This window comes from Rhipicephalus microplus, unplaced genomic scaffold (genome assembly GCF_043290135.1).
Source record: "Rhipicephalus microplus isolate Deutch F79 unplaced genomic scaffold, USDA_Rmic scaffold_124, whole genome shotgun sequence".
Lineage (NCBI taxonomy): Eukaryota > Metazoa > Arthropoda > Arachnida > Ixodida > Ixodidae > Rhipicephalus > Rhipicephalus microplus.
Window position 1 is genome coordinate 120,001 of NW_027464696.1, and position 15,000 is coordinate 135,000.

The following is a 15,000-nucleotide window of genomic DNA, read 5'->3' on the forward strand; positions in this document are numbered from 1 at the left end:
GCACGCAGATGCGGGCCTCGACGGCTACACATTTCCTCGGGCGGCCGCCTCCCGGCCTCCGTGGAGCGCGGGATGCACGGTCCCATCGACAAGCCTCTCCCGTTTTTACCGTGGCGTCGCGGTTCACCACGGCGGGCGGGTCGGTCTCCTCCGCATAAAAAGGGGGACCCCCGCTTTTTGTACCACGAAATCGCACAAGCTTTTTTCGCATCCACGGTTTGCCACCGCACACCAAAATGCCGATCCGGCTGCTTACTTTAGCCAACAGGTGGAGCCAGGCGCGCCGTACTTGCGCGGCACTTCCCATGTCCACCGAAGTCGGTGCCAAGGACCACTTTCGGCGCCGGAGCCGCGTACGAGCCTACTCGAGGCGGAAGAACGAAGCCAGCAAGGGCCTGGCCGCAAGTGCGTTCAATTGTCGGGACGTCCAAGTCCCTCGTTCTTCCGTGCTTCCTCTTTCGGCAAGTCGTTGCGGCACCTTCCCAAAGCGCGCAGACCCGCTAATCGCGACGAGCGCGACGTGGCCGTGCCGCCTTTCCCTCGGCAGCAAGCAAAACGCCTGGCAACGTCGACGCTCCCCTAACCGCGATCTCGCACCGTGTTTCGTGTGGCGAATTCAAAAGCCGGCCGGCGCTGCTGCAACCATTACGGTCGGTACGCATACGCCGCGGAGGGCGGGACGGTCATCGGAGCGTGCGGTTCCTCCATCGAGTACTGCGCACCTCGGCCGTCGCATCGCCGTGCCATGACCGGCCGCGCGTCAACGCGAACCGGTGCCAGCGAGATCCCTCGCCTGCAAGAACCGACCGGCAGCCTCCGTCACCCGAGGACGCGGAGGCGCTTGCCGCGGACGGCGGGACGGTATGCACTGGTGCACAGCGGACCCGTCACATCGCCAGTTCCTTGACCGACCGCCGACGCTTGTGCCGTTCCTCTCGTACTTGGCAGTCGCCGCGCGATTGTCGGGTCTCGTTCTTGCACGCTCGAACGGTCGGGAGGGCACTCGGCTGGCGTTTCGGGAACGCGCAGCCTCGCCTTCTACCGACGTAACCACGACTCGCCGTTCGCGCTCCGCCGCTCCTGTTTACAGTACTAGGCGGTCCCGCAGCGGTCGGGTCGCGCATTTCGAGCGCTTCGAGCCACGGTGCAGTGGCGGGTCGAAAGCCGACCTATGAGTGCGTTGCGCCGTTTGTACCCGCGTCCGCCACCTGGCCGACCGTCCAAGGTCGCGGTGTTGGCGTCCGCTGGGCGCAACAATTTGTCACGGGGTGCCGCTCCACATTCAGGCAGCCCCGTGGGGAAAAGCCGACCCCGCGTCCAAACGGGGTCAGCGGCAGAAAGTGTCGGGCGCAGACGCAGCCGAGGCGCTCACCCTTCACAATCCGTTAATGATCCTTCCGCAGGTTCACCTACGGAAACCTTGTTACGACTTTTACTTCCTCTAAATGATCAAGTTTGGTCATCTTTCCAACAGACCGGCGCAACCGAAAGGCCGCGCCGGACATCGGTCCGAAGACCTCACTAAATCATTCAATCGGTAGTAGCGACGGGCGGTGTGTACAAAGGGCAGGGACGTAATCAACGCGAGCTTATGACTCGCGCTTACTGGGAATTCCTCGTTCAAGGGGAACAATTGCAAGCCCCTATCCCAATCACGAAAGAAGTTCCACGGGTTACCCAGTCTTTTCAGACAGGGATAAAGACACGCTGCTTCCTTCAGTGTAGCGCGCGTGCGGCCCCGGACATCTAAGGGCATCACAGACCTGTTATTGCTCTGTTTCGTGCGGCTAGGAGCCGCTTGTCCCTCTAAGAAGGTTGTAAGGTGCTGGGAACCCCGCACCTATTTAATAGGCTAGAGTCTCGTTCGTTATCGGAATTAACCAGACAAATCGCTCCACCAACTAAGAACGGCCATGCACCACCATCCACCGAATCAAGAAAGAGCTCTCAATCTGTCAATCCTCCCAGTGTCCGGGCCGGGTAAGTTTTCCCGTGTTGAGTCAAATTAAGCCGCAGGCTCCACTCCTGGTGGTGCCCTTCCGTCAATTCCTTTAAGTTTCAGCTTTGCAACCATACTTCCCCCGGAACCCAAATACTTTGGTTTCCCGGAAGCTGCCCGCCGAGTCATTTGAGTAACTCAGGCGGATCGCTGGTTGGCATCGTTTATGGTCAGAACTAGGGCGGTATCTGATCGCCTTCGAACCTCTGACTTTCGTTCTTGATCAATGAAAACATTCTTGGCAAATGCTTTCGCAGTAGTTCGTCTTGCGACGGTCCAAGAATTTCACCTCTAGCGCCGCAATACGAATGCCCCCGTCCGTCCCTCTTAATCATTACCTCGTATTCCAAAAACCAACAGAACAGAAACGAGGTCTTGTTCTATTATTCCATGCAAGTTTATTCAGGCGACTCGCCTGCGTTGAGCACTCTAATTTTTTCAAAGTAAAAGCACCGGCCATCTCGAGGCACACAATGAAGTGCACCAAGAAAGAACCGGCATGATGTTCAGTCCGAGCCGTCGCATCGGGTAGATGCACTACTCGTCTGGAACTGAGATCCAACTACGAGCTTTTTAACCGCAGCAGCTTTAGTATACGCTATTGGAGCTGGAATTACCGCGGCTGCTGGCACCAGACTTGCCCTCCAATTGATCCTCGTTAAAGGATTTAGAGTGTACTCATTTCAATTACGGGGCCTCAAAAGAGTCCCGTATTGTTATTTTTCGTCACTACCTCCCCGTGCCGGGAGTGGGTAATTTGCGCGCCTGCTGCCTTCCTTGGATGTGGTAGCCGTTTCTCAGGCTCCCTCTCCGGAATCGAACCCTGATTCTCCGTTACCCGTAACAACCATGGTAAGCAAGTAACCTACCATCGAAAGTTGATAAGGCAGACACTTGAAAGAAACGTCGCCGGCTCGTGGCCATGCGATCAGCACAAAGTTATCCAGAGTCACCACACAATACGGGCCGAAACCCGATCGATCTTGGTCTAATAAAAGCACCCGTTACCCAAAGGGCTCCAGGCTCACTGCATGTATTAGCTCTAGAATTGCCACAGTTATCCAAGTAGGAAGAAACGATCTAAGGAACCATAACTGATTTAATGAGCCATTCGCGGTTTCGCCTTATTTCGGCATGTACTTAGACATGCATGGCTTAATCTTTGAGACAAGCATATGATTACTGGCAGGATCAACCAGGTAATCGTTCGACTGCGCGTCCGTCCTCGCCTTCGGCGGGCCGGACGCAGTCTGTGTGCGGCGGAGGCCACCTTCAGGCGCCCCAACACGCTTATTTTGCACTCCGAGATGACGGCGTTCGAGCTCGCTACGGCACAACCTTCCCGAAAGACGAGTGGGAGCCGTGCGGCAAGAAGCACGTTCATGCTCGCTCTTTTTCGTTGCATCGACTCGGTCGCGCCGTGCGGGTTGCCCAAGCCCGCTGCACTGTCGGTGGACCGGCCGGAACTAGCAACGGAGCCGAGACCGCAAAGCCGCCAGACGACGGGTCACGCCCGCGTCTTCGGCGCTTTCGCATCTGAATCGCCCGAGGACGACACGGAACACACCTCGATATCGTGGTAAAACGGCACCGTCCGACAACCAGCCCCTAACGCATCAAGCGGATGAGGCTGCAGACGACTGCCGTGGATTCCCCTGGAGCAGACCCGAGGACACGCTTGACGAGGCCGAAGCCCGCCGCATATCAGACACCCGGTCGCTTTCGCGTACGCCGCTCACGAGAACCCCCACATAATAGCAGCGATAAGTACCCAGACCTCCTTGGGCACTAATACGAGCGTACTCGAGAAAATTTCACCGCGGGTGTGCCCCGAAACGTGTGGCACGTTGAGCGTGCCACAAGTCTACGTCGCTCTCAAACCCGCCGAGGTCGTAGAATTTGCGACCCTACTCACGAAATTGCCACCGAGGATACGGCCGCAAACGTACCGCACCTTGGGTAGGCCACGAGTTTGTGCAACACTACGCTGACGGCACAGCACCGAGGTCGTGCGCGCACGCACGGGAAAATTCCGCCGCGGTTTCTGCCGAAAACGTGAGGCACCACGACTCTCCGCAAGTTCGCGTCGACTGCGAAAGACCGAAGTCGTGAACGACGTGTCCGCTACTCGCCGCCGACACGCTGGACACCAAACGTACAACGAATCGACGGCGTCGTAGAGGCCCACGACGCGGTTTTCCTTAACGACGTCTCGGCGTGGCACCGACAGGTTAGAACGGCCGACCAACGTTCCCTGTCCGCCGTTCGGCTCAGTCGAAGGGCTCGGCGACTTCGGCAACGCTGCGAAGCCGCACGGTGACGCACGCCATGTCCCCATTTTTTTTTTTCTTTCTGCGTCTGCCGGGGTGCCCCTATAATAGCAGCGATAAGCACCCAGACCGCCGTGGGTCGCTCGCCCCGGCTGACGTGGTTTTTCGTACTCCTGCGGCGGTCGCCGTCAAGCACGTCCAAATACGCTACTTTCGTGGGCGCATTCACGCTCTTTCGCTTCGCCGGAGTGCCAGCACTCACTCTGCCAAAAACGGCGAACATCCGAGCGGCGGTTCCCACTTTTGCGTCGGCGTCGCAAACCCCGCCCCGGCAGACGAGGTTTGCCGTACTCGTGCGACGGTGGCCGGCGGGCACGTCGAAAGACGCCGATATCGTGCGCGAATTGGCGCACCTTGGCTTCACCGGAGTGCCGCCACTGACTCCTCCAAAAACGGCGAAGATCCGAGCGGCGCTTCCCACTTTCGCATCGGCGTCCCGAACTCCGCCCCGGCTGACGCGGTTTACCGTACTCGTGCGACGGTCGCCGGCGAGCACGTGGAAAGACGCCGATATCGTGCCCGAATCGGCTCCGTTCGGCTTCGCCGGAGTGCCAGCACTGGCTCGGCGAAAGACGACGAACATCCGAGCGACGGTTCTCACTATTGCGTACGCGTCGCAAACCCCGCCCCGGCAGACGCACTTTGCCGTACTCGTGCGACGGTCGCCGGCGAGCACGTAGAAAGACGCCGATATCGTGCCGGAATCGGCCCCGTTTGGCTTCGCCGGAGTGCCAGCACTCACTCGGCCACAAACGGCGAACATCCGAGCGGCGGTTCCCACTTAGCCGTCGGCGTCCCGAACTCCGCCCCGGCAGACGCGGTTGCCGAGCTCGTGCGACTAGCGACCGCGAAGCCGTCTCGCGACGCCGCTTTCGTGCGCGGCTCCCACTGCGACCTGGGTCACCCGAGGTCGACGAGCAAAAAAGAATGTCGAAAAAAAAATTTTTTTTTTTTTGCGTCTGCCGGGGTGCCCCTATAATAGCAGCGATAAGCACCCAGACCGCCATGGGTCGCTCGCCCCGGCTGACGTGGTTTTTCGTTTTCCTGCGGTGGTCGTCGTCAAGCACGTCCAAACACGCCACTTTCGTGGGCGCATTCGCGCTCTTTCGCTTCGCCGGAGTGCCAGCACTCACTCTGCCAAAAACGGCGAACATCCTAGTGGCGGTTCCCACTTTTGCGTCGGCGTCGCCAACCCCGCCCCGGCATACGCGGTTTGCCGTACTCGTGCGGCGGTGGCCGGCGGGCACGTCGAAAGACACCGATATCGTGCGCGAGTCGATGCTTCTTGGTCTCGCAGGAGGGCCGCCACTCACTCCTGCAAAAACGGCGAAGATCCGAGCGGCGCTTCCCACTTTTTCGTCGGCGTCGCAAACCTCGCCCCGGCAGACGCGCTTTGCCGTACTCGTGCGACGGTCGCCGGCGAGCACGTCGAAATACGCCGATATCGTGCCCGAATCGGCCCCGTTTCGCTTCGCCGGAGTGCCAGCACTCGCTCGGCCAAAGACGACGAACATCCGAGCGACGGTTCCCACTATTGCGTACGCGTCGCAAACCCCGCCCCGGCAGACGCGGTTTGCCGTACTCGTGCGGCGGTGGCCGGCGGGCACGTCGAAAGACGCCGATATCGTGCACGAATTGGCGCTCCTTGGCTTCACCGGAGTGCCAGCACTCACTCGGCCAAAAACGGCGAACATCCGAGCAGCGGTACCCACTTAGCCGTCGGCATCCCGAACTCCGCGCCGGCTGACGCGGTTGCCGAGCTCGTGCGACTAGCGACCGCGAACGCGTCTCGCGACGCCGCTTTCGTGCGCGGCTCCCATTGCGACCTGGGTTACCCGAGCTCGACCAGCAAAAAAGAAGGTCGAAAAAAAATTTTTTTTTTTTCTGCGTCTGCCGGGGTGCCCCTATAATAGCAGCGATAAGCACCCAGACCGCCGTGGGTCGCTCGCCCCGGCTGACGTGGTTTTTCGTACTCCTGCAGCGGTCGCCGTCAAGCACGTCCAAATACGCCACTTTCGTGGGCGCATTCGCGCTCTTTCGCGTCGCCGGAGTGCCAGCACTCACTCTGCCAAAAACGGCCAACATCCGAGCGGCGGTTCCCACTTTTGCGTCGGCGTCGTAAACCCCGCCCCGGCAGACGCGGTTTGCCCTACTCGTGCGACGGTCGCCGGCGAGCGCGTCGAAAGACGCCGATATCGTGCGCTAATTGGCGCTCCTTGGCTTCTCCGGAGTGCCGCCACTCACTCCTCCAAAAACGGCGAAGATCCGAGCGGCGTTCTCCACTTTCGCATCGGCGTCCCGAACTCCGCCCGGGCTGACGCGGTTTACCGTACTCGTGCGACGGTCGCCGGCGGGCACGTCGAAAGACGCCGATATCGTGCCGTAATCGGCCCCGTTTGGCTTCGCCCGAGTGCCAGCACTCACTCGGCCAAAAACGGCGAACATCCGAGCAGCGTTTCCCACTTTCGCATCGGCGTCCCGAAGCCCGCCCCGGCAGACGCGGTTTGCCCTACTCGAGCGACGGTCGCCGGCGATCACGTCGAAAGGCGCCGAATTCGTGCACGAATCGATGCTTCTTGGTCTCGCAGGAGGGCCGCCACTCACTCCTGCAAAAACGGCGAAGATCCGAGTTGCGCTTCCCACTTTTTCGTCGGCGTCCCGAACTACGCCCCGGCTGACGCGGTTTACCGTACTCGTGCGACGGTCGCCGGCGGTCACTTCAAAATACGCCGATTTCGTGGGCGCATTCACGCTGTTTCGCTTCCCCGGAGTGCCAACACTCACTCTGCCGAAAGCGGCGATCATCCGAGCGGCGGTTCCCACTTTTGCGTCGGCTTCGCAAACGGCGCCCCGGCAGACGCGCTCGTGCGACGTACTCGTGCGACGGTCGCCGGCGAGCACGTCGAAAGACGCCGATATCGTGCTCGAATCGACCCCGTTTCGCTTCGCCGGAGTGCTGCCAGTCACGGCGCAGAAAACGGCGAACAAGTGTTTTTTTTTTTTTCCTAGAATTTGTGTTATAGAAGGCACATTTGATATCGGACGATAATTTTCAACTTTATCACGCGCACCGATTTTCGTGTAGAGGTTTGCAAATTTATGGGAATTTCTCCACTTGGAATAATGCGATTTAGTAGTACTACGAGAACTTCATGGATGTACTCAAGGGTACGGGGCAAGTCAGTTACGTCAACACCTGCAGATTATTTACACTTCAAACTGAAAATTGTTGGTTGTGAGTCCTCGTGTGATATTAAAGGCCGATTCGCTAACACATAGAACAAAGAAAGAAAGGAAGAAAAAACGCCCGCGCTCGCTCAAGAAACCTGGGTTCGCAACAAGTGGCAACAACAAGCAACCGAGCGAGTGCGCCAAAACCCGTGGCGGCCGAACAAACGCGAAGTCCCAACCGCGTCAGCCGGGGCGGCACGGGACAGGAAAAATCACTTCAGCCGGGGCGGCGGGGCACCGAATAAACCTCGTCACCTCGTCGCAGGATAAAAGAGGAAACAAAAAGTCTAAACAGCGTCTGCTGGAGCGAATGCGTAATAAAACAACAACAACAACAAAAAAAAAAACACCCGCGCTCAAGAAGTCTGCAATCACCACAAAAGGCGACTGTGACCGAGCAGCGTCAGCCGGGGCCGTGCGGAAACGGAAAAACCGCGACTACCGGGGCGTCGAGGCACCGAAAAATCCACTTCAGCCGCGGCGAAAAAAAAAACAAAAAGAAAGACGGAGGGGGGGGGGGGGAACCACGTCTGCCGGGGCAAAAAAAAAACGCGTCTGCCGGGGCGAGCCCGGGTGCGGCACCACCGGGAAAACTGTGGCAAACAGACATGGCGATCGAGTGAGTGGGCCGCCAGCCAGGCTCAGCCAAAAAGTGCAAAGTCCGAACTGCGTCAGCCGGGGCGGCAAAAACCGCGTCAGCCGGGGCGGCGCAAAAAACCGCGTCTGCCGGGGGGGCACGAAACCGCGTCAGCCGGGGCGGCGCGAAAACTGCGTCAGCCGGGGCGAAAGAAAAAAAAAAACGCGTCTGCCGGGGCAAGCCCGGGTGCGGCACCACCGGGAAAACTGTGGCAAACAGACATGGCGATCGAGTGAGTGGGCCGCCAGCCAGGCACAGCCGAAAAGTGCAAAGTCCGAACTGCGTCAGCCGGGGCGGCAAAAACCACGTCAGCCGGGGCGGCAAAAACCGCGTCAGCCGGGGCGGCGCAAAAACCGCGTCTGCCGGGGCGGCACGAAACCGCGTCAGCCGGGGCGGCGCGAAAACTGCGTCAGCCGGGGCGAGCCCGGGTGCGGCACCACCGGGAAAACTGTGGCAAACAGACATGGCGATCGAGTGAGTGGGCCGCCAGCCAGGCTCAGCCAAAAAGTGCCAAGTCCGAACTGCGTCAGCCGGGGCGGCAAAAAACCGCGTCAGCCGGGGCGGCGCAAAAAACCGCGTCTGCCGGGGCGGCGCGAAAACCGCGTCTGCCGGGGCGGCGCGAAAACTGCGTCAGCCGGGGCGAAAGAAAAAAAAAACGCGTCTGCCGGGGCGAGCCCGGGTGCGGCACCACCGGGAAAACTGTGGCAAACAGACATGGCGATCGAGTGAGTGGGCCGCCAGCCAGGCACAGCCGAAAAGTGCCAAGTCCGAACTGCGTCTGCCGGGGCGGCACGAAACCGCGTCAGCCGGGGCGGCGCGAAAACTGCGTCAGCCGGGGCGAAAGAAAAAAAAAACGCGTCTGCCGGGGCGAGCCCGGGTGCGGCACCACCGGGAAAACTGTGGCAAACAGACATGGCGATCGAGTGAGTGGGCCGCCAGCCAGGCTCAGCCAAAAAGTGCAAAGTCCGAACTGCGTCAGCCGGGGCGGCAAAAACCGCGTCAGCCGGGGCGGCGCAAAAAACCGCGTCTGCCGGGGCGGCACGAAACCGCGTCAGCCGGGGCGGCGCGAAAACTGCGTCAGCCGGGGCGAAAGAAAAAAAAAAAACGCGTCTGCCGGGGCAAGCCCGGGTGCGGCACCACCGGGAAAACTGTGGCAAACAGACATGGCGATCGAGTGAGTGGGCCGCCAGCCAGGCACAGCCGAAAAGTGCAAAGTCCGAACCGTGTCAGCCGGGGCGACGCAAAAACCGCGTCAGCCGGGGCGGCGCGAAAACCGCGTCAGCCGGGGCGGCACGAAACCGCGTCAGCCGGGGCGGCGCGAAAACTGCGTCAGCCGGGGCGGCGCGAAAACCTCGTCAGCCGGGGCGAGCGAAAAGGGGGGGGGGAACCACGTCTGCCGGGGCGAAAGAAAAAAAAAACGCGTCTGCCGGGGCGAGCCCGGGTGCGGCACCACCGGGAAGACTGTGGCAAACAGACATGGCGATCGAGTGAGTGGGCCGCCAGCCAGGCTCAGCCCAAAAAGTGCTAAGTCCGAACTGCGTCAGCCGGGGCGGCAAAAACCGCGTCAGCCGGGGCGGCGCGAAAACCGCGTCTGCCGGGGCGGCGCGAAAACTGCGTCAGCCGGGGCGAGCCCGGGTGCGGCACCACCGGGAAAACTGTGGCTAACAGACATGGCGATCGAGTGAGTGGGCCACCAGCCAGGCTCAGCCAAAAAGTGCTAAGTCCGAACTGCGTCAGCCGGGGCGGCAAAAACCGCGTCAGCCGGGGCGGCAAAAACCGCGTCAGCCGGGGCGGCGCAAAAACCGCGTCTGCCGGGGCGGCACGAAACCGCGTCAGCCGGGGCGGCGCGAAAACTGCGTCAGCCGGGGCGAGCCCGGGTGCGGCACCACCGGGAAAACTGTGGCAAACAGACATGGCGATCGAGTGAGTGGGCCGCCAGCCAGGCTCAGCCAAAAAGTGCCAAGTCCGAACTGCGTCAGCCGGGGCGGCAAAAAACCGCGTCAGCCGGGGCGGCGCAAAAAACCGCGTCTGCCGGGGCGGCGCGAAACCGCGTCAGCCGGGGCGGCGCGAAAACTGCGTCAGCCGGGGCGGCGCGAAAACCTCGTCAGCCGGGGCGAGCGAAAAGGGGGGGGGGGAACCACGTCTGCCGGGGCGAAAGAAAAAAAAAACGCGTCTGCCGGGGCGAGCCCGGGTGCGGCACCACCGGGAAGACTGTGGCAAACAGACATGGCGATCGAGTGAGTGGGCCGCCAGCCAGGCTCAGCCCAAAAAGTGCTAAGTCCGAACTGCGTCAGCCGGGGCGGCAAAAACCGCGTCAGCCGGGGCGGCGCGAAAACCGCGTCTGCCGGGGCGGCGCGAAAACTGCGTCAGCCGGGGCGAGCCCGGGTGCGGCACCACCGGGAAAACTGTGGCTAACAGACATGGCGATCGAGTGAGTGGGCCACCAGCCAGGCTCAGCCAAAAAGTGCCAAGTCCGAACTGCGTCAGCCGGGGCGGCAAAAACCGCGTCAGCCGGGGCGGCAAAAACCGCGTCAGCCGGGGCGGCGCAAAAACCGCGTCTGCCGGGGCGGCACGAAACCGCGTCAGCCGGGGCGGCGCGAAAACTGCGTCAGCCGGGGCGAGCCCGGGTGCGGCACCACCGGGAAAACTGTGGCAAACAGACATGGCGATCGAGTGAGTGGGCCGCCAGCCAGGCTCAGCCAAAAAGTGCCAAGTCCGAACTGCGTCAGCCGGGGCGGCAAAAAACCGCGTCAGCCGGGGCGGCGCAAAAAACCGCGTCTGCCGGGGCGGCGCGAAAACCGCGTCTGCCGGGGCGGCGCGAAAACTGCGTCAGCCGGGGCGAAAGAAAAAAAAAACGCGTCTGCCGGGGCGAGCCCGGGTGCGGCACCACCGGGAAAACTGTGGCAAACAGACATGGCGATCGAGTGAGTGGGCCGCCAGCCAGGCACAGCCGAAAAGTGCCAAGTCCGAACTGCGTCTGCCGGGGCGGCACGAAACCGCGTCAGCCGGGGCGGCGCGAAAACTGCGTCAGCCGGGGCGAAAGAAAAAAAAAACGCGTCTGCCGGGGCGAGCCCGGGTGCGGCACCACCGGGAAAACTGTGGCAAACAGACATGGCGATCGAGTGAGTGGGCCGCCAGCCAGGCTCAGCCAAAAAGTGCAAAGTCCGAACTGCGTCAGCCGGGGCGGCAAAAACCGCGTCAGCCGGGGCGGCGCAAAAAACCGCGTCTGCCGGGGCGGCACGAAACCGCGTCAGCCGGGGCGGCGCGAAAACTGCGTCAGCCGGGGCGAAAGAAAAAAAAAAACGCGTCTGCCGGGGCAAGCCCGGGTGCGGCACCACCGGGAAAACTGTGGCAAACAGACATGGCGATCGAGTGAGTGGGCCGCCAGCCAGGCACAGCCGAAAAGTGCAAAGTCCGAACTGCGTCAGCCGGGGCGGCAAAAAACCGCGTCAGCCGGGGCGGCGCAAAAAACCGCGTCTGCCGGGGCGGCGCGAAACCGCGTCAGCCGGGGCGGCGCGAAAACTGCGTCAGCCGGGGCGGCGCGAAAACCTCGTCAGCCGGGGCGAGCGAAAAGGGGGGGGGGAACCACGTCTGCCGGGGCGAAAGAAAAAAAAAACGCGTCTGCCGGGGCGAGCCCGGGTGCGGCACCACCGGGAAGACTGTGGCAAACAGACATGGCGATCGAGTGAGTGGGCCGCCAGCCAGGCTCAGCCCAAAAAGTGCTAAGTCCGAACTGCGTCAGCCGGGGCGGCAAAAACCGCGTCAGCCGGGGCGGCGCGAAAACCGCGTCTGCCGGGGCGGCGCGAAAACTGCGTCAGCCGGGGCGAGCCCGGGTGCGGCACCACCGGGAAAACTGTGGCTAACAGACATGGCGATCGAGTGAGTGGGCCACCAGCCAGGCTCAGCCAAAAAGTGCCAAGTCCGAACTGCGTCAGCCGGGGCGGCAAAAACCGCGTCAGCCGGGGCGGCAAAAACCGCGTCAGCCGGGGCGGCGCAAAAACCGCGTCTGCCGGGGCGGCACGAAACCGCGTCAGCCGGGGCGGCGCGAAAACTGCGTCAGCCGGGGCGAGCCCGGGTGCGGCACCACCGGGAAAACTGTGGCAAACAGACATGGCGATCGAGTGAGTGGGCCGCCAGCCAGGCTCAGCCAAAAAGTGCCAAGTCCGAACTGCGTCAGCCGGGGCGGCAAAAAACCGCGTCAGCCGGGGCGGCGCAAAAAACCGCGTCTGCCGGGGCGGCGCGAAAACCGCGTCTGCCGGGGCGGCGCGAAAACTGCGTCAGCCGGGGCGAAAGAAAAAAAAAACGCGTCTGCCGGGGCGAGCCCGGGTGCGGCACCACCGGGAAAACTGTGGCAAACAGACATGGCGATCGAGTGAGTGGGCCGCCAGCCAGGCACAGCCGAAAAGTGCCAAGTCCGAACTGCGTCTGCCGGGGCGGCACGAAACCGCGTCAGCCGGGGCGGCGCGAAAACTGCGTCAGCCGGGGCGAAAGAAAAAAAAAACGCGTCTGCCGGGGCGAGCCCGGGTGCGGCACCACCGGGAAAACTGTGGCAAACAGACATGGCGATCGAGTGAGTGGGCCGCCAGCCAGGCTCAGCCAAAAAGTGCAAAGTCCGAACTGCGTCAGCCGGGGCGGCAAAAACCGCGTCAGCCGGGGCGGCGCAAAAAACCGCGTCTGCCGGGGCGGCACGAAACCGCGTCAGCCGGGGCGGCGCGAAAACTGCGTCAGCCGGGGCGAAAGAAAAAAAAAACGCGTCTGCCGGGGCAAGCCCGGGTGCGGCACCACCGGGAAAACTGTGGCAAACAGACATGGCGATCGAGTGAGTGGGCCGCCAGCCAGGCACAGCCGAAAAGTGCAAAGTCCGAACCGTGTCAGCCGGGGCGACGCAAAAACCGCGTCAGCCGGGGCGGCGCGAAAACCGCGTCAGCCGGGGCGGCACGAAACCGCGTCAGCCGGGGCGGCGCGAAAACTGCGTCAGCCGGGGCGGCGCGAAAACCTCGTCAGCCGGGGCGAGCGAAAAGGGGGGGGGGGAACCACGTCTGCCGGGGCGAAAGAAAAAAAAAACGCGTCTGCCGGGGCGAGCCCGGGTGCGGCACCACCGGGAAGACTGTGGCAAACAGACATGGCGATCGAGTGAGTGGGCCGCCAGCCAGGCTCAGCCCAAAAAGTGCTAAGTCCGAACTGCGTCAGCCGGGGCGGCAAAAACCGCGTCAGCCGGGGCGGCGCGAAAACCGCGTCTGCCGGGGCGGCGCGAAAACTGCGTCAGCCGGGGCGAGCCCGGGTGCGGCACCACCGGGAAAACTGTGGCTAACAGACATGGCGATCGAGTGAGTGGGCCACCAGCCAGGCTCAGCCAAAAAGTGCTAAGTCCGAACTGCGTCAGCCGGGGCGGCAAAAACCGCGTCAGCCGGGGCGGCAAAAACCGCGTCAGCCGGGGCGGCGCAAAAACCGCGTCTGCCAGGGCGGCACGAAACCGCGTCAGCCGGGGCGGCGCGAAAACTGCGTCAGCCGGGGCGAGCCCGGGTGCGGCACCACCGGGAAAACTGTGGCAAACAGACATGGCGATCGAGTGAGTGGGCCGCCAGCCAGGCTCAGCCAAAAAGTGCCAAGTCCGAACTGCGTCAGCCGGGGCGGCAAAAAACCGCGTCAGCCGGGGCGGCGCAAAAAACCGCGTCTGCCGGGGCGGCGCGAAAACCGCGTCTGCCGGGGCGGCGCGAAAACTGCGTCAGCCGGGGCGAAAGAAAAAAAAAACGCGTCTGCCGGGGCGAGCCCGGGTGCGGCACCACCGGGAAAACTGTGGCAAACAGACATGGCGATCGAGTGAGTGGGCCGCCAGCCAGGCACAGCCGAAAAGTGCTAAGTCCGAACTGCGTCAGCCGGGGCGGCAAAAACCGCGTCAGCCGGGGCGGCGCAAAAACCGCGTCTGCCGGGGCGAATGCAAAAAAAAACAAAGAAAAAAGCCCGCGCTTAATCAAAAGAAAACAAAGAAAAAAGCTTGCGCTTAATCAAAAGAAAACAAACAAAAAAAGTTCGCGCTTAAGCCTGGCGGTGGAACCACCGGGGCAAACAGACCTGGCGATCGAGTGAGTGGGCCGCCAGCCGGGGTGAGCCAAAAAGTGCAAAGTCCGAACCGCGTCAGCCGGGGCGACGCAAAAACCGCGTCAGCCGGGGCGGCGCGAAAACCGCGTCAGCCGGGGCGGCGCAAAAACTGCGTCAGCCGGGGCGGCACGGAAAAACGAAAACCGCGTCAGCCGGGGCGGCACGGAAAAACGAAAACCGCGTCAGCCGGGGCGACATCAAAATGAGGAAAAAAAAAAAACTGCCTTAGAACACCTGCGTACACTTTCATGCGTTTGGGCATATCTCTCTGTAACACGCGCGCCCCTCGTTACGCGCGGCACTCTGTTTTCTCCGACACCCATATTTCGGCGGCATGTGGCACGCGCGCCCGTCCCTACGCACGGCACACCGCAGTGCTTTCTCGATATTTTTCTTTTCCTCCAACACCGTCATCTATAGGCTTTTAGTGACCTGTTGCTCGTGGCACAAGTTCGCTAGCTCTGACACCTCTTGCATGCGCACCGTTTTTGCGCACGGTGCTATGCCGCAAAGCACGGCAGTCGCATGCGTTTCTCTCAGGCACCTCTTTTTTGACACAACGCTGTGGTGCTTAGAAACACACGCGCCGCTTTTGCGCACAGAACTCCACCGTACAGCACGGTAGTCACGTTTGTTCCACACGAACAGCAGTGTGCATCTTGCTACGACACTTTGAAAGCTTTTTCTTCCGAGTCTCGACCGCG

At 62.0% G+C, this 15,000-nt stretch overlaps 1 non-coding gene across 1 annotated transcript; it reads right to left on the reverse strand.

Moving 5' to 3' along the window:
- Window positions 1-1,386: 1,386 nt before the first annotated feature.
- Window positions 1,387-3,201, reverse strand: LOC142790802 (small subunit ribosomal RNA). Its single transcript, XR_012889781.1, has one exon. It is a non-coding gene; the product is annotated as a small subunit ribosomal RNA (ribosomal RNA).
- Between the last annotated feature and the right edge of the window lie 11,799 nt (window positions 3,202-15,000).